This window comes from Equus przewalskii, chromosome 26, assembly GCF_037783145.1.
Source record: "Equus przewalskii isolate Varuska chromosome 26, EquPr2, whole genome shotgun sequence".
In the NCBI taxonomy this organism is placed as follows: Eukaryota; Metazoa; Chordata; class Mammalia; order Perissodactyla; family Equidae; genus Equus; species Equus przewalskii.
In genome coordinates this window covers 12194302-12215988 of record NC_091856.1, presented here as the reverse complement: position 1 = coordinate 12215988, position 21687 = coordinate 12194302, and positions in this window count along the sequence as shown.

Sequence of the window (21687 nt, the reverse complement as noted above, 5' to 3'; positions counted from 1 at the left end):
GTCTCAACAAAGAACTATTCTTCTGACCAAAAGCATCAAAACTCCTCAAAGAGAGACAGGAGATATATCTGCTTAATGGGTGATTAGCAGGCATTTTAATACATTTATTGTAGGTGACACACATGCGTAGAAATCAGTTGATAAAGTCTATACTCAGAATGAGCATTAAACAAAGACAAGTGAAAACTTATGAAGAGATTGACGTCTTATGGTGGAATGGCAAGGGGACATGGAACAAAAGGAAAAGAAAATTGGCCATGCCAGAAGAAGAGGACTCCGTGCACAGAGATGAAGCCTCTTGTCTCCAGGCCGGTGGGAAGCTTCTGGCCCACAGCCCAGTCTCTGACCTTGAAGGGTTATTCCTGCTCCAGTCATTAGAACAGGCTGCCAAAATGCCAGCATTGCCAGGCCTCAATGGCTACTATTTTATGCCAATGTTCTCTGTGACTCTTTGTAGCCAGCACATTCTATCAGCTTCCCTTCAGTGGTTGCTGTTCAAACATAAAACCCCATAGTCATTTCTGCTTACTCATATTTGCATCCTCATACTGCTCTGATTTTCTCAGTTTTGGTTCCAATCTGACTGCTCCTTTGTCTTTCAAAAGTTCCAGTAAGACCTCTGGAATATTTCATTATGAAGAAATCCTCTGTCTTCTCCCCTGAAAATACAGTTTTCCTGTTAGCCCTCTCAAATGAAAGCTCTTGTTCTTCTGTATTTCACCTTGTTTATTGTCAGGAGATAGGTCTGATGTTTTCTTTGCTTCTTAATGCTACTTCCAGATTTTCATTAATCCAACTTTCTTGTAAAAACTCCTATTCCTACAACCTCCATCCTCACCCATCGCTGTTCCCTATTGGCTTCACGGTCCCTCCTATTCATTCATTCATCATGGATTCTGGCCCCACATCAGCTGCTACATCATTATGGGAAAGACTTTAATTTCCATGTTGATGAGCCATCCAGCATCTAACACCATCAGCCCTTGTGGCCTTCACTTCCACTCCATTCCACTCCAACTCAGTCATTCACTTTTGTGGCCACCCCATAGACCTTGTCATAACCTACAATCTTTCCTTCTCTGAAATATTAAGCTTCAATTTCTCAGATAAATCACCTTCCTTGTCCCTCAATATCTTATTCCCACTTTAACTGTCATTCAACCTACTTGGTACCTTGAATCTTTCATTTCTTCCCATTCTATCACTGAATTAAACTCTCATCTTTTTCTATCCAAAATGGGTCCCCTAATGGACCATTGAACTTCTCTCTCATTAGTCTTCCAGTTTTTCCCCCCATCTTTCCCATTTATCTGTCTAACATAAACCTAACTTTGGTTTAATATTTTAATATCTCATTTTTTTCTTCCACTTCTATACATGAATTGGTTAGTGTTTCTGGAAAAAGCAGACAACCACGCAAACTGACCGCTCCACAAACTCATGCTTGCTAAATTGAACCAAGTGTGGTTTACCATTCTCTTTATCAGCTCTTGGTCATCTCTCCTTTCCGTTTCCCACTTACACTCTTTCAAACCTTCACTGGTCTCAAGTGCCCCACCCAGCACCCACCTTCTTCACTCTCAGCAATGATCTTTTGCCTTTCAAGAGCTCTAGAAAACTGAATCTTCTCAGTCCCTCTACCAGCGTTATCTACATTCACATCAACTGCTGTCCTGCAGTCTAAGAGATTGAGTTGTCCTTCCTCTTGATCACAGCCAACCACTTATTGGAGTCCTGAGTACCTCCTTCTCCACTTCCACTTCAGCTTGCCTTTTTCAATCATCCCACTTCTCTCCTGAATTACTCTTTCATTCCTTCTCCTGAACCAATAACATTTCCAGTCTCTCTCATCTTAAAAGAAAATTTAGGATATCTCTTGAATCTTACATGTCTTTCTACTGACTGTCCAATCTCTCTGCTCCTTTTCTAAATCCAAACCCTTTAAATCTCTCAAAAGAGTAGTCTACACTCACTACTTCTACTTCCTCACCTTCCACTCACTCCTCAAAACACTGCCACTATGCTGCCAGGACTAGCAAGAGATAGTTATCAATATCTTTGAATTGTTAAATACCTTGGATATTTTTCAATAATTTCAGAAGTTGTGTGTGTCTGTGTATCTCCTACCCACACTCTTCTCAAAGCTTCAAATTATTATCCAGCTTTCTACTGGAAAACTCCTTCGGCATGTCCCACAAGTACCTCAGTGTCAACAGGTGCAAAACTGAGCTTATTAATTTTCTGTTTGAGCCAGCTCCTCCTTCAATTTTGCCCAATACAGATGCTGGCACTGCTATTCACCCAGTCACTAGAGACTAAAAGCTAGGAGGCATTTTGACTCGTCAATAATCAAGACACGCCAACTTTATATCCTCAATATTTCTAGGATGTGTCGTCTTTTCTGTCTCAAGTGGCCACTCAAGTTGTTATTTTTATTATCTTTTACCTATAACACTTCAATGACCCATCTTTGGTTTCCTTGTCTCCAATATTCCCTGCCGTAGTCCACACTGCAGAGTGACCTGGCTGAAAATGCAGAGGAGATATTGTTGTTTCCCTGATTAAACTCTTGAGTAGTTCCTCATTTCCTACAGATAACATAGATAACATACAGATCTAGCCCTCTAACAGTACTTCCCCCCATTTCCAGCTTAGTACTTTATCATTCAACAACGTCAAATTGCTAGCTCCCTCTACACAATGATATTTCTCTAACTTTGATTCTTAAGTTACACTGAACTCTGCTAAAATGCTCTTCCCCAGCACTGGTCTTTCACTCACTCACTTTCAAACTTTAAATTCCAAATTCTATATTACTCCCCTCAGAATGCATTTCCGGAATGATTTATTCTTTGTGTTCTCCTAGTATCCCAAACACATCTCCACCAAAATGGCCATGGTTGAGATTACCAATGAACTCTATTTTACCAAACCCAGCAATCAATTATCTACTATCATTTTCCTTAAACTCTGCAGCCTTCGAAAAAGATGACTACTTCTAATTTTTCGAAATACCTTCTTCTCTTGGTTTCTGTAACATTAGTCTTTGTTTTTCCTTCTATAACTAACTGAAGCTTTTCAGTTTCTTCTGTAAGTTGCTCTTCCACTGCCTCCAGTATGGATGTTAGAATGCCTCAGATCTCAACCTTCAGCCCTCTTCTCTCCTATATCTAAATCTATTTCCGAGCAATATCATTCACAACATTTAAATATCAAGTGTATGTAATAACTCTTACATCTATGTCTCCTGTATTGACCTCTTCCCTGAGCTTCAGATCTGCATATTTAATTACCATCTTAAACTCAAGAGATTCCTAAAAGCATTCTTGATTCATGATTTCCTTTCTTTTCTCATCTTGCCTACATTAGTGGCAAAACCATCCACCGTAGCTCAGCCCCAAACCTAGGGATCACCTTTGGGTGTTCCATTTTTCTTACACTTCTCTCCAAATTTATATTAAATCTGACACTATCCATTATCTCCATTGCTATGCACCAGTCCTAGTCATCATCTTCCATTATCTGCAATAGCCTCCAAATTATCTCCCTGTTTCCACCTTGGCCCCTCTTGTCCATTCTCTGCCCTGCATAAAGTTAAATTAAATCATACACTAGGTTGTATCAAACCCTTGCATAAAACCCTCCAATAGCTTCCAATTGTACTTAGAATAAAAAGCAAACTCCTTAACCACGACCTGCAAAGCCCCAGTGATCTGGGTCTGCCTCTGTTCTTGACCTTATCTCACTCCACTACTTCCCTCATTTGTGAAGCTTTAACCACTCTAGCCTCCTGTCTGTTCCTTTTCCCTCTCTTTCCATATTTTCCTACCTCAACTGCCTTGGCATTTGTGTTCCTTCTTTCTGCCATGTTTTGCTTCTGTTCATTGTACCCCTGTCCTAACTACTCTTTCTAAAGTAGCTCAGCCCTCTACTTCATTCACTCTCTAGCCAATTATCACCATTTTTGTCTGTATAATATCATTCTCTGAAATAATAATCACATTTGTATGTTTCCTTATTTAATTTCTGTAAGATCTATTTGGGTAAAGACCTTACCTGCCTGGTTGCTGTTGTATCTCCAGGGCCTAATCCAGCCTGGGATACCATAGGCATTACTTTCCCTTCTGACCCCTCCCACTTGGGTTGTGAGCTTCTTGAAGCAACACTAGTGATTTCTAACACAATGCCTGGCACTCAAGTGTTGCTAAAATTTATATTTGCTACACTGGCTAGGTCTTTTCATTTGTTCCTTGGAGAAAGAAAATTGGGAATTTAGTGAGTTAGCTAGGTGTTTGTCAATTTTGTTTATTGTTTCAAAGAATTAGCTCTTAGTTTCATTGATCCTTTTTATTTTTCTTTAGTCTCTGTTTCATTTTTTTCTGCTCTACTTTTTATTATTTCCTTCCTTCGACTGACGTTGGGCTTTGCTATTTTTCTAGTTCTTTTAGGTACAGTGTTAGATTATTTATTTGAAATTTCTCTTGTTTCTTGAGGTAGGCCTGTATTGCTTCTCTCTTAGAACCACTTTTGCTACACCTTATAAGTTTTGGCATGTTGTGTTTTCATTTCCACTTGTTTCTAGGTACTTTTGATTTCTTCATTGATTTCTTCATTGATCCACTTTTGCTCAGTAGCATGTTGTTTAGTCTGCACATATTTGCGATTTTTCCAGGTTCCTTCTTGTAGTTGATTTCTAGTTTCACATGTTTGTGGTTGGAAAAGATGCTTGATATGATTTTAATCTTCTTAAATTTATTGAGGCTTGTTCTATTTCCCAACATATGGCTATCTTTGAAAATGTTCCATGTGCACTTGAGAAAAATGTGTATTCTGCTCTTTTTGGATGGAACGTTCTATATATATCTTTTAAGTCCATCTGGTCTAGTGTTTCATTTAAGGCCACTGTTTTCTTGTTGACTTTCTGTCTGGATGATCTATCCATTGATGTAAGTGGGATGTTAAAGTCCCCTACTATTATTGTGTTGCTGTCAATTTTTCCCTTTAGGTCTGTTAATAGTTGCTTTATATATTTTGGTGCTCCAATGTTAGGTGAATATATGTTAATAAGTATTATGTCTTCTTCAGGACTGTCCCTTTTAATTATGTAATATCCATCTTTGTCCCTTGCTATGTTTTTTGACTTGAGGTCTATTTTGTGTGATGTAAGTATGGCTACACCCACTTTCTTTTGGTTGCCATTTGCTTGGAGTATCATCTTCCATCCCTTCTCTCTGAGCCCATATTTGTCTTAAGAGCTGAGATGGGTCTCCTAGAGGCAGCATATTGTTTGGTCTTGTTTTTTAATCTATCCAGCCACTCTATGTCTTTTGATTGGTGAATTCAAACCATTTACATTTAGAGTGATTATTGATATATAAGGACTTAATACTGCCATTTTATCTTTTGTTTTCTGATTTTTCTGTATTTCCATTGTTTTTTTCCCCTTCCATGTCTGGCTGCCATTTCAGCTTAGTGGTTTTCTGCGATGTTTTTCTCAGTTTCCTCTTTATTTATGATTTATGACTCTGCTCTGATTTTTTGGTTGCCATGAAGTTTGTGTAAAAGATCTCACAGATGAGATAGTCCAGAAAACTTGGAGTTTATACCAACACTCATTATATTATATATGGTATCTTGTATGTAAGTGTGCCCAAGTCAATTGCGAACTAGCTTTATATAGTTCTCATTCTAGGATGGGGATTTAATCATGTTCAACTAATTTATTTGTTGTCTGTTGTAAAAGTCTGAGTTAGAAAACTTTTGTAGCAGAGAGATAGAGACACATCATGTCTGGAAGGTTTGAGTCTTGCCTTGGTTACTCTGGGGTGTAGAAGTGGCCAACCAGATAAACATCCTTTCCATAGAAGGCTGGGCTAAGTCCATAGCTGCCATAAGTGCCATGTCCTATAATTTCACCTCAGTTATCCATTTATGAGCCCAAGAACTAGTCATATTTTTGCTATTTGTTTTCCTCTGGCTGATGCTCTTTAGTTTAAAGACCAACTACAGATAACCACTATGGTGATTCCACACCCATCAGAGAGGTTATCCAAGAAGAAATAATTTGGAGAAGAAGAAATAATTTGGCATCTAAGTGCATCTCTTGGGCAGGGAAAAGAAGTGGAAACATGGAAAAGCTTCCAGGAAAACCTCATTTTCCATAAGCAACAAGTTGACCAAGAGTTTGGTTTGGGTTTACTACAGCACTCTAATTTCACAAGAATTTTCTTCCTAATTAGTCTGAAGGGGAAGAAAGAGAATCATTTTCAGAGCCCTTGGTGAGTCTTTTATCCACACCATGGCTGCTTATGAACTTAAGTAAAGTGATTTCATCATTTTGTGAATTTTTCCCAGTTAGAAGGAGGCAGGGTCATGTGGAGCAAAGCCTAGATGTGTGGGTGTGAGCAAGTTGCTAATTAGTAGCTTCTTCAGTAGTCTTCTCTGGCCCCATTAAAGGTAACTCCATTCTTCCACTTCCAGTTCCAAAAGCCTTGGAGTCATCCTTGGCTTCTCTCTTTCTCTCATACTCCTTATCCCATTCATCTGCAAATGTTGTCAGCTCTACCTTTCAAATATGTCAAAAATCCAACCACTTCTTCTCACTTAGACAACCACCACCCAAGTCTAAGCCACCATCTTGTCTTACCTGGATTATTGCAAAAGTCTCTACACATTATCTATGCTCTTAGCAGCCAGAGTGATCTTTTCAAACATAAGTCAAATCATGTCACTCATCTTTAAACTCTCCAGTGGCTTCCATCCCATTTAGAATAAAAACTGACATTTTTACAATGGTCTACAAGGCCCTAGATAATCAGGACCATATAATCTGTTTGATCTCATCTCCTACTAGTCTTGCTCACTCACTTCACTCCAGCCCCTCTGTCCTCTTGTTCTTCAAACACACTAGCCATACTCCTACCTCAGGGCCTTTGCACTTGTTATTCATTTCTGTCTAAAGCACTCTTCCCCAGATGTCAGCCAGGCTCACTCCTTCATCTCCTGTATATCTTTACTCAAAGTCTCTGCCTCAGTGAAACCCTTCTTAGTGGATAGGGACAAACCCCCACTACTCTCCAATACTCCCCATCCCCTTTCTATGCTTTATTTTTCTCCATAGCACTTCTCTCCATCTGGCATATATACTTTATTTATTATTTATATCTCCCAAGAGAATGTTAATTTCTACTAAAGCATACATTCTGTCTGTTTTGTTTGATTCTGTACTCTCAAAGCCAAGAACACCTGAAACAGAAGAGGCACCCAATAACCATTTATTGAATAAACAAATCCTCTGAGGATTGAAGAGAATAATGTATGTACATGGCAAATAGTAGATGTTCAACAAATACTAATTTTTATCTTTACCTGCTCTCATATTGATTATAATATCTGCTATAGTAATTGTTTGGAATGGCATATCACTATGGAAACAAGCAAATTTCCAAAGGAATTTGTCTTAATTCAGAGATGGTTGACTCATATGACAGTACTTATAGCATAATAGAACATATCTGGATACATCCTTTGGTCAAAATAATAAAACATTTGATGATTTATATATAATCCAGCCTGTATGAATGGTAGCAGTGGCAAATAATAAACTAAAAGTTGAAATATCTAGACTTCACTGAGAATGAGAGGAGAAAACTTATGGGTAAGTCTCCTCTTACCGGGTAAGAAGGAAATAGTTGACTTCAAATCCCAGCTTACCTCTGATTAGTGGTGTTCCTTGGGCAGGAAATTTTAGATTCTCAGAGCCCCAGTTTTTCCATCTGGAAGATGGGGATAAGATATTCCCCTTCTTGGGCTTTTTTAGGGATTACAGAAATAACGCATACGAAAAGATGTATCCCAGAGTTTAGCTGATGGAAAATAACAAATGTTAATTTCCACTAACCAAAAGTCTGGTCTTGATTCTGTTTTTCCTTCAGCTGTAGACAACAACTAGCGGGAAGTGTGGTCACCTGGAAGAGGGCTTGCCCGGGATGCGTGCTTGTTACACGCTCCCTCTATGGTAAAAACAGCTGCCATCTGTTGAGAGCTTACTCTTGGCCAGATGCTGATTCTCTCTTTTGATATCTCTAACAACCGTGGGAGGTGTACATAGTTACCATTGTCTAGGTGTAGAAACCAAGGGCCAAAGTGACTAAGTCCCTTGACCAATACCACACAGATAGTAACCAGCTGAGCCTAGTCTCCTGACGCTGTGCTCTGAGCTGTATCTACTTCACTACATGGTTCTCAGTACGGGAGCCAGAACCATCCAGAAGACTCACATGACTGCTCTGCCTGTAATTTGGGTTTGTTTCCCACATCAGAGTATAAGCACCTCCATGTAGCAACTCTGAATGGTTCCTCCCAGTACTCACAGCACTTTGCATTGGGCATGGCACATGGTAAGCACTTGAGAATTGTTTGCTGATTGACTGAATGAGCACAGCCTGAACCATTCATTAGAAGATATGGGTTCCTGAGCCCATTGTAGGGCTCTTCAGGTTACACCAGAGCAACCTAGGCATTTGGTCACCTGGCTAACCTGAAAGGCCTTCATGACACAGTCTGGAGTCCACCTACCATGAACCTCTGTCACCCCCCCTTGGGTGAACTCAGCACTTGCTGCCCGGGGCCAGGCCCTTAACTTAAGAACATTGCATAGATTGTCATATCCCTTGTAAACTCAAGAGACCATTTAAATGTAAAAGAACCAATTTTAGCTCAGGTTCTAGAAACACGGTTTATACATGACACCAGTTGTTATGAACAACAACAACAACCAGAAAAGCTAGCATTCATACAGCAAATTTTAGTTTTCAAAGCACTTTCATATCCACCCCTTCTAATTCTCACAATAACTGTTCCAGAGAGTTCTGATTCACCTCTTTCACTTTTGAGTGTCTTGGGCTCAGGGAGACTAAGCGTCTTGCCAAAGAACACACAGATAAAAGCGGCAGCTCTGCTCACTCCGAGCCTGCTCTGGGCCCTACACTCTGCTAAGCATATCATTTGCATGATCTCTTTTAATCTTCACAGTGGCCTTATGACGTAGGTAATATTGTATTTCATATATTTCATACGAGAAACGTGAAGCTTAAATTTCCCAAGGTTGCACAATTGCTAAGAGACGAAGCCAAGATTAACACTCAGACCAGAGCCTGCTCTTACCCGCTCTGCTTTGTTGCCCAGTGTGGTGCAGAAATAGCCAAAGAAAGGGAAGATCCCAACTCTCACGGGCTGGCTTTACAAGCAACAGAAGCTTGGAAATCCACGGATTAATCTCGAGACGGCACTCTGATTTGTTTCCTCTTAGTCAAATCTTCCATTTGAAAATTTCTTCACTACCACATAGACTTTAGAAACTCTGGGTCGAATTTCTATAAGTGATTTTTCTTAAAATAATTAACTAACTTCACACTCCTCTAATTCACCTTATGTCATAATGACAAATTCACCTTCCTAAATACAGTTTTCATTACATCACTTTCAAGACCCTGAATGGCTCCTTATTCCCTAACATAGGAAATCTAACCTCCTAACCTGGTCTTTACCTCACCAGCTCAATGGATTATCTACTTGTTCCTCACACACACCCTCTGTATCAGCAAGCTCCTCGCTCCCCCCAAGAAGTCTTTCTCCCTGCCCCTGACATGCTCACCTCTCCCTACATTAAATTAGCGGTTCTCACGGGCCAGTGGTATTAAAAAAGCAAAGGTTTTGGCAACCCACAAACTTTTTTTTCAAAGTACGGAACTTGAAGAAAGAATGGCTTTATAGTCTCATGATCATTTGACAAATAAAGAAAAAGTTAAAGAAAAAAACTAAAGGAAAAATAATAGGATCAAAATAAAGAACAATCACAAGGAAAGATAGTTAGATACACTCGTATATAATAGATACAGATATATGTAAAATGGAAATTAAATATGGTATAATAATTAGATTATATATGTTCTATAACATGTACCTCTATAACGATGTTAAAATATTGTCTTTATTTTCCCTCCATTTTGAGATGGTTTGATGAATGTTTCATCTGTGATCAGCATCTGCCAGAACATAAGGATTTGGTCTCCTACTCCACTTATATTCAGGATCAAGAGCATGTTAAATAAGTCTTGTATTATTTCTTAGTTTCCCATCCTCTCTTTTTAGCTAAATAAGCTCCTTGAGAGCAGAGACCACATCCTTATGCTTCCTCTGCGTTTCCCACAGGACTTAACTAGGCCAGGGCCGCTCAGAGGAGAGAGCACAATATATATGAGTTCGTATGTGATCAAGACAACCTGAAATATTGCAGGCAATGCATTTTGGGGCACAATTACTTTTTGCGTGAAGTAAGAACAACTCAATTCATCTAATATTAGCTTTCTGGAATGCAGCCCTCCAGCCTGACCTTTTAGTGACCTCCAACTTTGCAGACCCGGTTGATCACCTGAAGCCTCCTTCACTTATCTTCCCAGTAAATCATTTCACTCTCTGTCCCCATCACCTCTCAGGGAGGGCAAGAAAGATTGTCCTAAAAGGGACACATCAAAGCAAGAAAATACTTTAACCTCAACAATCAAGCTGTGTTCTCCAACAGAGCAAGCAGGTAGGTTTTCCAGCAAGCCTTGAGTCTGTCTCTGTATAGTGAGAAAGACCTTTAGAGAAAGAATAAAAGAAGGTTCCTGGCAGTGTGCGGAAACCCACAAAATATTCTCACCCAATTAAACATTTAATGAGGCCATCTTAGAAAAGCTGTTGTCTTCAGTTGTAGTTAGTGTTTTCCCCTCACCAAAGCCTTTATTTAGGGTCATGATGCTTGGAAACATCTTGGCCACTCACCCTTTCCTTCGCTTCTGCACTCGGATATTACACGTCTGGTTAATGGGCCCTATCTCACAGAGCTCTTCTCCTCAACCCCTGCCCCCTCCCTCTTGCTGACCATCCCATATCTCCAGTGCACTCTGCACACGTTATCTGATTTAACTTCCACAACAACACAGTGAGATAGGTTTTGTTATCCTCATGTTCCAGATAAATAGACTCGACCCCAGAGAAGTAAAGTAACTTGCCTGACGCAACATAGCAATGACGAGGCAGAGCTGGGATTCAAACCCTGGTCTATCTGACCTGACACTGTCTGGTCTTGATGTTGCCAATCTTCCTCTTGTCTTTTTTTTTTTTTTTGAAGAGGATCAGCCCTGAGCTAACATCTGTGCCAATCTTCCTCCACTTTGTATGTGGGATTCTGCCACAGGATGGCTGATGAGTGGAGTAGGTCTGCACCTAGGATCCAAATCCGTGAACCCGGGTTGCCAAAGCCGAGCACATGGAACTTTAACCACTTGGCCACGGGCCGACCCGGCCCACCATCTTGTGTCAGGTGGCTAGTTGTTTTTTGGATACATGGAAGATTCTTGTCTGTAAAAGGGACAAGCAAATAACCCTCTGTCCCTTAGCTGACAGCCAATGTAAAGGCAAGAGAGATTAGTGAGCCTGCCGTGAAAAATGCTCCACGAGGGTCAGTTGTCTTTAAAACTGGTTCACACAGGAACTGCTTCAGACTGATTAGAAGGCTAAGTTACAGACAGCAATAAACCAATTCAGTTATGGGCTGAGTTAGGCCAGATCTAGGTTAGTCTTTATTCTATCAACCTCATTAGAGAGTGATTGTGCCAATTAAAAGAAAGACCATGGGTAAAAAGGACACAGCTCAGTGCCTGACCTGTGGCTAGAGCTTAACACATATTCATTTCATCTCAGGGACCTTCATTTACAGTCCCTCACACAGAACTGCATATATTTGACCTGTTCTATATTTTAGACGCCATATTGACACCACACTGACCCCCACAAAATAATAGCTATTTGATGGCCTAGAAAGGTAGAAAGCCTAAGAGATCAGGACAAACTTGCATCCGTGATAGAGTCACCAGAGGTTCCAGAAAGTTATGTGAGTCTTGCGCTCTCATCCCTTTGGGATCATCAAGTAAGAGCTGAAAGAATAATGTCTGTAGCCTCCAGTGGAAGTGGTCGGTTGCAATTGCCCTCCGTAAGGTATTTGTTCCCACTAGAGAGCGAGTCAGGAGGCCGCCTCTGAACCGAGAAGAAACTGGTCGACCTGGGATTTATGGTTCGGTGTTCTCGCATCTTGTAGTCAGAGAGCAAATTGACTCACGTTTTCCTCCCACATCAATTGCCTTTGTTCTTTTTCTATTAGGAGGCCTGAATCTGTCAGGTAATGAGATTTCAAATGTCTGATTGTTCTTCATGAAACCTCATGAAGGACAGCATCATTCCCAAAGACGAGCTCCCTTGTGCAAGGAAATAAGCTGGAAACTCAGAAACTCGGTGAAATGGCCTCAATGGGAGAGTTTAAATAGATAGCCACCGTGCCTTATTTTAACACTGTTTCCTCCTGTTGCTTCTGTGAAAGAGCACCATCCATGACCAGGCGGCATGACATTTATTGATTCTGCCAAATCACCAATTGAACTGCATTCTTCAGAGTGAGAAGCAATATATGGTCCAGGAAGAAGAATTATAGGAGTGTTGATGAGACAAAAGTTGCTACTGGTAAGAGATGAGGGAGAATGATCAGGAATATCAGGAAGGAAAAGTAGGGACTTTGGGGCTAGAGGGAAAAACCACAACTCAATTCTCCAGAGGTCTCATGACCTTAGGCAAATTATTTGACTTCTCTGGAGCTCGGTTTTGGAATTCCATTCTGTAAAAATAAATAGGATAATACATATGGAAAAACATTTATGTGAGCTATTATATGTATATTTTAAAATCTAATAAAAATTCAGCAACTCAAACACATCAACCTATTAGACCTAAGTAACCTGCTATTTCAAAACACGGAGCTTATGCCAAGGATCGGCTACATTAGCAGAAAACAGTTGTCTTGCCTCAGAAGCTTCTGGTTAAAAAAGAGTTGGAAGGGAGCAGCTGGCATAATTTAATGTAATATTGGTAGATCAGTTCAGAAAATAACACTCAGCTATAGTTAAGAATACTGTATTATATATTTGGAAGTTTCTAAGAAAGTAGATTTTAAAAGTTCTCATCATAAGAAGAATAATATTTGTATCTAGGTGAGGTGGTGGATGTTAACTAAACTTGTGGTAATCATTTTGCAAGACATATATCAAATCATTATTTGTACATCTTAAACTAATACTACTTTATATGTCAATTATGCCTCAATAAATTGGGAAAAAAATAACACAGAGTTTCTCCTTTTGATTGGTTTGTTTCTAGTTTGATCGGGGGGCAGTTATGTGGGATATATTTTTGTATATGAGAGAAAATAAGAGGGTGGCTTTTTACAATTTATGCAATTGATTATTTGTGGTATCTTGTACGCTCTCACATTTTGATAGTAACAAAAACTTTTTGTGTTTGTTTGTTTATTTGTTTGTTTTTTCAGCCCTCTGTAATAACAGGCTATTACACTGGCATGTTAAAGGGGAACCTCATGAAGTGGGAGTGCTTACATGCTTATACTCTTAAGATGCTTGTTACCATGAGTGTACAATTCTAATAAAATATTTTTTATACATTTCTGGGGAGCACAGAGAAATGCTTCCACTAACAGGAAGTAATAGATGAAAGCAATTAATACATCAATACAGAAGTTCTGTTTAGACATTAATATTACCATAGTGTTAAAGTAAATCAATCCCTCAACTCTCTTCATTCCCAGCCAAGAACAGATTACATGAGATGGGGCATGAGACAGCTTTCCCATGAACCCTGGGAACAGTTCTAAGGGAGAATAACCCTTGTCACCTCCTATGGGGCTTTGTAGTTTTCAAAAGGTTTTCTCATATCGTCTTATTTGATCTTCACCACAATTTAGAAAGAAAGGCAATTCAATTTAAGGAGATGGAAACAGAATCACAGGAAAGTTGCCATTTGCCCACCTTTACCCAGCCAACAAGAAGCAGCCCCAGAACTAGCTTTCTGATTCTATCCTACTCCAATCCCCACACTGGAAAGTCTAGAGGAAACAAAATATCCATTGGTTGCTTATATAAGACTCAGGAACTACTCTGAAGGGTAATTATGTAGCAAACATAAATGAAGGGTTTCCTAGACATCATGTTTAGGAAAGAGGAGATATGTTATGGAACAACTTCCTACAAAAATGTGTAGAAACTCTAAAGAACTGTAGGGATCTATAAATCTACTCCCTAATCCAGTTTTCCAATACTGCTGACATGAATCTTATGATAAAGTTGTTATTCTCTTAGGTTTTCTTTTTTCCAATTCTTCAAATCACAGAGTTCTAGACAGAAGAAAATTTTTCAAACTTCAGAAGAGAGGATAGGATTAAATATAGACTCATGCATTGTATGGGTTTGCAACGACTTTAAACAAGATTTATTTAAATAATGTTTACTGTGTTTTTCTAGTGGATAGAATTTTGATGTTTTGCTTGGTGCTATCATTTTGTTGGGGGGGAAGCAGAAGTCTGTAGAAAGACATAGGATAATAAACTCTAAATCTAATAATGAAATTCAAGTCCAGTATGTTTCACCATTAAATAAGCTGGATAACAAATTTGATATAATGGCTGAAAATTAATACAAGTTGAGTTGTGAGACTCTAAACATGTGCCTCTGCTCTTCCAAGATGGCTGGAAGATCTATTCTGGGCCAAGCACTGGGTGGGGCAATGAAGAGCACATGACTCCCTAGTGGAGAAGCCAAGACACATAATACACATTTATAGATGTATAAATTAGATATCGACTTCTACAATCGGAATGGTCTTTACAGATCAGAAAACTCAAGTTCCCACCTTTCAGAAGAGAAAAATATGAGGCCTAAAATGATAAATAGTATGCTCAATGTCCCTCAGCTCCTAAGTGGCAGAGATGGGACTAGAACCTGGACATTCAGATTCTCAGCAAATACCTTATACACTAGACCATGTATCATATTTTCTTTTTACACATATCTTCATTCTCAAAGTCTTATGAGTATGTATTGCTTTCATAATCAGAAAAACAAATTTTAATGAAGGGAAGATAACCTATAGGAAGTACAGAGAAGGTGGGCACGCTGGATTGTAGAGTGTTCAGGAAGGAGATGACTTTGGATTGAGAGAGTTTGGGTGGGGAGAGATGGTGGAGCCAGCATCTGAGGTGAAGGAAAGGTAGGGTGGAGTGAGTGGCGGGAACATAGTGGAGCAGACAACAGAACCAGAGCATGTAGAATGTATTGTGGACCTTTGCAGAAGGGTGTAGACTAGAGGTCTGTGAGGAATTATTCATTCTCCTTTGTGTCTCACTACTTTGCCTGATATATGATGGACGTTTAATATTCCAGGAGGAAGGGAAGGAGGGTGGGATAGAAGGAAAGAGAGAGAGAGGGAGGAAGCAAATGGAAAAAATAATGAGGATAAGGGAAGTTGAAACCACATTGTGGAGATTTTGCACTGTCAATTCTTGGAATTTGGCCTTAATTTATTAAATTATATGAAATCACTAAAGGCTTTTGATCAGAGAAGTCACTTGATTTGGATTGTATTTTAGAAAAAGCGTTATGGCAGCAATAAAAAAAAGGTGAGTTGGAAGATGGAAAGACTGGAAATGCGGAGGCTTGAGATTTCCAGAACTTTGCATACTATTGTTTCTCTTTAATTTTGATATTTTGGTTAAATTGTCCAATGATGAATTGGCAAACTGTTTTGAACATGGGTGCTCAAAGGATACCTTGAATTGCTTTTCTTCTTAATGTTTTATAATATTTGAGTTTGCAAAATATATTAGAATTAGCTTAATTGATTATATTCAAATCTGAATCAAAACTGTGGGTTTAAAAGCTGAAGTTTATTTTAATTCAAAAATAGTTAAAAACATAAAATTCTAAATATGATTAAAAGCTCATAGCTTTTAAGATAAAACCACACTGAAATATTTCAAAAGCCTTCACTATGCTATTATCAAAATACAGAGTTTATATAATTAAGGAAAACCACAAAAAGTCTTCCTGTGCAGAATTTTCAGAAACAATATTTTCCAACCAAACTAATGAACACTAAGAACTAATAGCAGACAAATTCTCACTCCAGCCAGTGACTTGCAATTCTGCTCTCCATCTTTCAGGATATCACAGTTCTCATGGAATAAGGTCTTCAGAGACAAAATCTTCACAAAGCCAACTCTAAAAATGACCAGTGGAGTGTGGAATTACATAATTCCTAGCCTCTGCTTCAGTTAACAAGAGGGAGAATGATGTGCAATATGTAGAGATGAAACCCCTGGCTCTTGGAGGCGAGGCTGCAAAGCTCTAAAGTTGAGGAGAAGAATAAGGGATGGCCTGAATTGGGGATGGTAAATAAGGTAGAGCAAAATCTCATGAAATAATTAAGTAACAGAAAAGGAATGAGCAGACAAAAGCAAACCAGTGAGAGACAGATCTATAGAAATTACCAAATCAACCATGTGGCCTTTAGAATGAGGGGATCATTCATGTGTTGCAAAAGATTAAGTGAATCTGCAAGAGCCATAAAAACCTTACTTCACTGGAGAGAGAAATCAAAGCTGCACAAGAATTCAAGTAGCACACAAACAAATATCCGGTGACACAATCAGGAGGAGTTCAAAGATGCTCTTTGCCTGGAATCCAGTGCATTTGAGAAAAAATGGCTTAGGAGGTTTTAGGAACAAGACACAGACTAGCAACCCTATAAATATAAAAAGGTAAGTGGATGGTGAAGAACTTGCAGAGCGGAAAAACATGCCTGATCTAACACAAGTCATGGGAACATAAATTGTCCAGTGGCATTAATGATTTCATACCGCCTTATTGAAATCTTCAATAAGTCGACTTTTCAAAACTATTGGAGAAGTTCTGCATGTGTTGTTCATTCTAGAGGAATAATCTGTTATGGGACATTCTTCTCCTTCCCCCCCTTTTAAATTTAGTCAATTTTCTCCTTCTACTCTCTAATGGAACTTAATGAGAACATCTGCTCCATTCATCATTACTTCACAGAAGTGAGGGCACTGTTCACATTGGAACCCCACATCTTCACTCCATGTGTCTGAGCTGGACTCTCAGAACTTCCAGAAGGAGGCTAGTCATGTACCAGGTCTTGCCTCGCCCACTGGGAAATATAACAGAAATGGGATAAAGAAAGTAAAACATACACACACAAAGAAGTAGCGTAAAACTCCGTTTATGAAACTTAAGGACTTGGAGTCTTCTTGTTTTGAGGATTCTAGAAGTATCTCTTGGGAAAACTCACATTAAGAACTCATCCGCTAAGGCAAGTGACGAACTGTTTTGGAACACAATAAATAGAAGCAGTGAGACTCGAGTTCAGACTTAAGAAAGGGAAGATAGGTATGTTCCTAAAGTCAGGAGCAGGCAAGTAGTAACTAAGCAAAAAACAAAAACAACCAGAAACAATGATGGCTATAATTCGAAGAGGCCACCCAAGATGACACAGCTGGGGAGGAGAAATCGGATGACGTGAATAAAAAGTTCAGTGAAGATGAGGCTAAATGATCAATGAGATTGTATTTGAAAAGGATTTAAAGTTAGAAGATTAAGAAAAGCCAGGAGTCTCCACAGAAATTTCTGCTGTGGTCAAAGGCATTGCTATGTGTGGTGGAGACTGGGTTCATCCCCAAGTTTCCCTTGGCACTGTCCCCTCAGTAGAAAACATGAGGTACAAACTCATTGCTACAATGGCCATTTTCTTGGTACAGATGGGACATTTTCTTGGGCAGAAGGGTGCAGAGGACGAGGATTCCATTTTCAGGTTTTTCCCCATCCCCCTCAGTTTGGTGTCCCTTTCAGTTCAGTCATCAAGCAAGATGAACAGACGCGTCACATTCAGGATATGCACAGAGGTTAAATAGCCTGCTGCATCTGTCCCCAATTAGGAGAAATCATTAGGGTGGAGCAACACTGAAAGCATTTCACGAGGCTGGGCAGAGAATCTGCTCATCTGATATGGTTGACACTTGCTTGATAGCTGCTGTCCCGTCTGGGTCAAAGTCCCCACTCAAGGTCCTTTTCTACTGCCATTCTTATAGGAAGGACTCTACCATCCCAGAGGTAGTAATAAATCAGGAGAGAAACTGGGAGTCTTGCTAAATGGGGATAAAGGTATTTTTCCAAAGACACACCTAGGCTGATGGACAAAAAGGCCTCCCAGTGTTGCACACTGCCAGGCGTTGAGTGCTAGACTGATGACTCATGTCACAACTCAAGAGCCAGGTTGAGACCTCAGCAAACACAGCCTATATACAACCAGATGATTGCTGTTTTCTCCTTTTAAAATGCTCTTTCTGCATACCCATCCCTTATGACCCAATATCACCCATACTTCAGGGCCTAGCTCAAGTGCTGCTTCCTACAGGAAGACTTCCTAGCTTTATGCTGCTGGTGGTATTTCTCTCTCCTCTCAATTCCTGTGGTCTATACTTCTCTTGCAACCTGTGCAGCATCTTCCTTAAATCCAGTAGTGTTTAAGAGCTCTGATCTGTAGCCAAACTGCCTTGGTTCATAATCTTACACATGTGTTACAGTTTTGCTATTTGTAAAATGGGATAATAATAGAACCTACCTCACTGGGCTGTTGTGAAGACAAAGTGAAGTAACCTTCTTAAAGTGTCTAGGACATAGTAAGTGCTATGTGGGTGCTTACAATTACAACTACTGTCACTAGTACTATAAATGCATACTTCTTAATCACCTCGAACAGACAGTAGCTCCTTGGTTCAGGATCTGACTTTTTGTCCCATACAATGTATAGAACAGTGGTTAGGATACAACGGCATGAATAAATAGTGATGTAACATCCATTAGTTTTTTTAGATGTTTGTATTTTAAGGGTAGAGGTCTCAGGCAGCAGGGAGGGCAGACAGGCAAGCCCAGGCAGTGGAGGCTGAGAGAATGGGGCATTTTCTAGATCAGGCTCTGCCAAAGCAGCCGGGATTCAAGGAACCAAGTCAAATGGATTGGCCAGATTCAGACAAATGTCACCATCAAGGGGGCTGAGTTTATTAGAGTGTGACAGTGAGAAGCCCCTGTAGAAAGAGAGACTCAGTGTAAGACAGAGCCAAGCTATTTTGGACCTATCTATTTAAGGTCAACACAACAGTATGAAAATGGTTTTGTAGGGCTCAGGGAGTCAATAATATCCAGAGCAATGTGACAGAGTAGACTGAGGTTTTATGGTTAGAAAGATATGGATTAAAATCTTGTCTCCACATGTGGACAGTTATGTGACCTTGGGCCAGTATGCCAGCTTATCTGTAAAATGGGAAAAATCATACCTAACATTCAGAATTGGTGGAAGGATTAGCAATAAGTAGTCAGTCGAATGTTGGACCCATAGCAGATGCTCAACAATTGGCATTCATTCTGTTATTGTTATCATTATACTTGGCAGGCTATAGAGTGGCCTGCGAGCATAAGATTCAATTCCAAGTTGTAGGGATGGTGGGCCTGGCACAACCTGGGATGGTGCTGGACTAGCCAAGGATGGATTCAGCAACTAATGCTGGCAAGGATAGAGAAGGCAGAAACAGGAGCTTCACTCAATCCTTCCATCTTAACATTTTTTATTACAAATTGGCCATACCAATATTCTTTGATCCATTCCCCAAGAATAGCTCCACCTTTGTTACTGAAATCCTCTGACCAGAAAGCATAATCCTGTGGTGTTTCCTTTGAAGGTGAGCTGAGCTGGGGGCCAGGATAAGCATGGGACAGAAAAAGGAAAGCCAGTTAAAGAGTAGAGAGATTTGGGGGAGTGAGAGAACACTTGAGTTGAAGTGATATAATTCCACGACAACTTGCTGAAAAATGAGAAAATCACTCAATACTCTTTGCCTAACAGCTGCTTTGGTTGATTATTTAAAAACCTGAACCAACCAAGTTGTCCAGTTTTCAGAATTTTGTGGCTGAAGCCACAGACTGTGTAAAGTCATGTGCTCTAAGAAATAATGGATGGCTTGAAGCAAGGACTTCTAATGGGGCAACAAATGGCACTAAGAATTCAAGTGGGAAAGATGGAAGAAATAAAAAGAAACAGATTTTCCAAAGCCATTTATACCTAGATATTACTGGAGGACCCCAAGTTCTTTAAGATTTATGTAAAGACTATATTCATAGTCACAAACAAGGAGCGGCCCCAAAGACCACATAAGAATTATAAGTATTTTTCCAGCAACCAGATTGCACAAAGTTGGGGCTATTGAGAGCGAGTGATTTAAAAATATTATTATTTTATTTCAGGTTTTAGTAGTTGAAGGACTTCTGAGCTTTTTTCCTCTCCTTTTTCTTCTCTTCTAAAAAGACATGAGGCCACGAGAGAAATTAGCTGAGGACAAAAGGACGGCTCATTGCTGCTTCCTATTTTTTCCTTCTTCTAAGTTACCTGTAAGTCTTTGGCTGTGCATTAAAATGTATCCTCGCTTTGAGCTGGTTGCCAAGACCTGAAGCTGAAAAAGGAGGCCCAGGAGGGAGGACAAGCCTTTGGGGACAGGATGGTCAACAGAAAGCCGTCAACAAAATTAGAGCTGCTTCCTCATTCATCTGCTAGACCCCGAGGCTTTCGCATGCCCTGACTTCCTATGATTGCATATCCCAGGGACAATTTAAAAATACATAAATTTTACTTTTATCAAGGCAATTCATGTTCACATTTTAAAAATCAAATGCTGCTAAAAGGTCTACTGTGAAAAATCACATTCCCTTGGCCCACCCCACAGCCTGGCCCCAGGCAACAACTTGAAACACTTTAGCTGTTTCTTCTGGTATCTATCTCCACATCTCTAATAATATACTCATAATGCTCTTTTTCTTGATTTATCGTTTGAAGACATTATTCATTAATTTCCTGCCATTTTAGTTGATGTAAATCATCAACTCTTATACAGCCCCACCTCTCCTTCCATCTTCCCAATATAGACATTGATTTCGTTTTCTCCTTGGGCATAATGTCACCCCCAAATTTGTGGCTTACAGTAATTATTTATTATTTCTCTTGATTCTCTGCTTTTGCTGGCTTATTCTTCTGCTGGTCTTACCTGGCTTTGCTCACGACGTTGCTTTCAGCCGGCAGACTGGCTGGGAGCTGGACTCATCTGGGGCTTCCAATGAGGGCTCCTTGGTTGTCCACATGTCTCACTTGGACTTCCTGAGAGCATGGCAGTCTCAAGGCAGCATTCCAAGAGGAAGCATTCCAAAAGCTTGAAAATGGAAGCTATAAGATCTCTCAAAGTCCAGCTTTACAAGGTTCTAGCATCACCTCTACCACATTGCATTGGTCAACACAAGTGACAGGGCGACCCTACACTCTGGGGGAGGAGAAATCAACTCCAACTCTTGATGGGGAGAGTGGCAGAGTCTCACTGAAGAAAGCATGCAGGACGGGAGAGACTTGGAAATCATTTAGCACAGCTATATCTCAGTCTGTTTAATCGATATCAGTATTTAAGTTGTTGCTTAAATACTGTACGTGGCAGAGCCAAGTTCAACAGTTAGAGTTTCATTTTTGAATTTACTCTTCCTAGAGTTAGTGGTTGTTTCTTTGTTTGCTTTTGGCATGAATAGCCTTCAATGTACCCATCTTTAGTCTTCCATTGTATGTTCACTTCTCAAATGTGTCAGACTACCTGGAGAGCTTCATTTCCGGGAGTCTCGGTCCTCCATCCTCCTGCTGCAATCT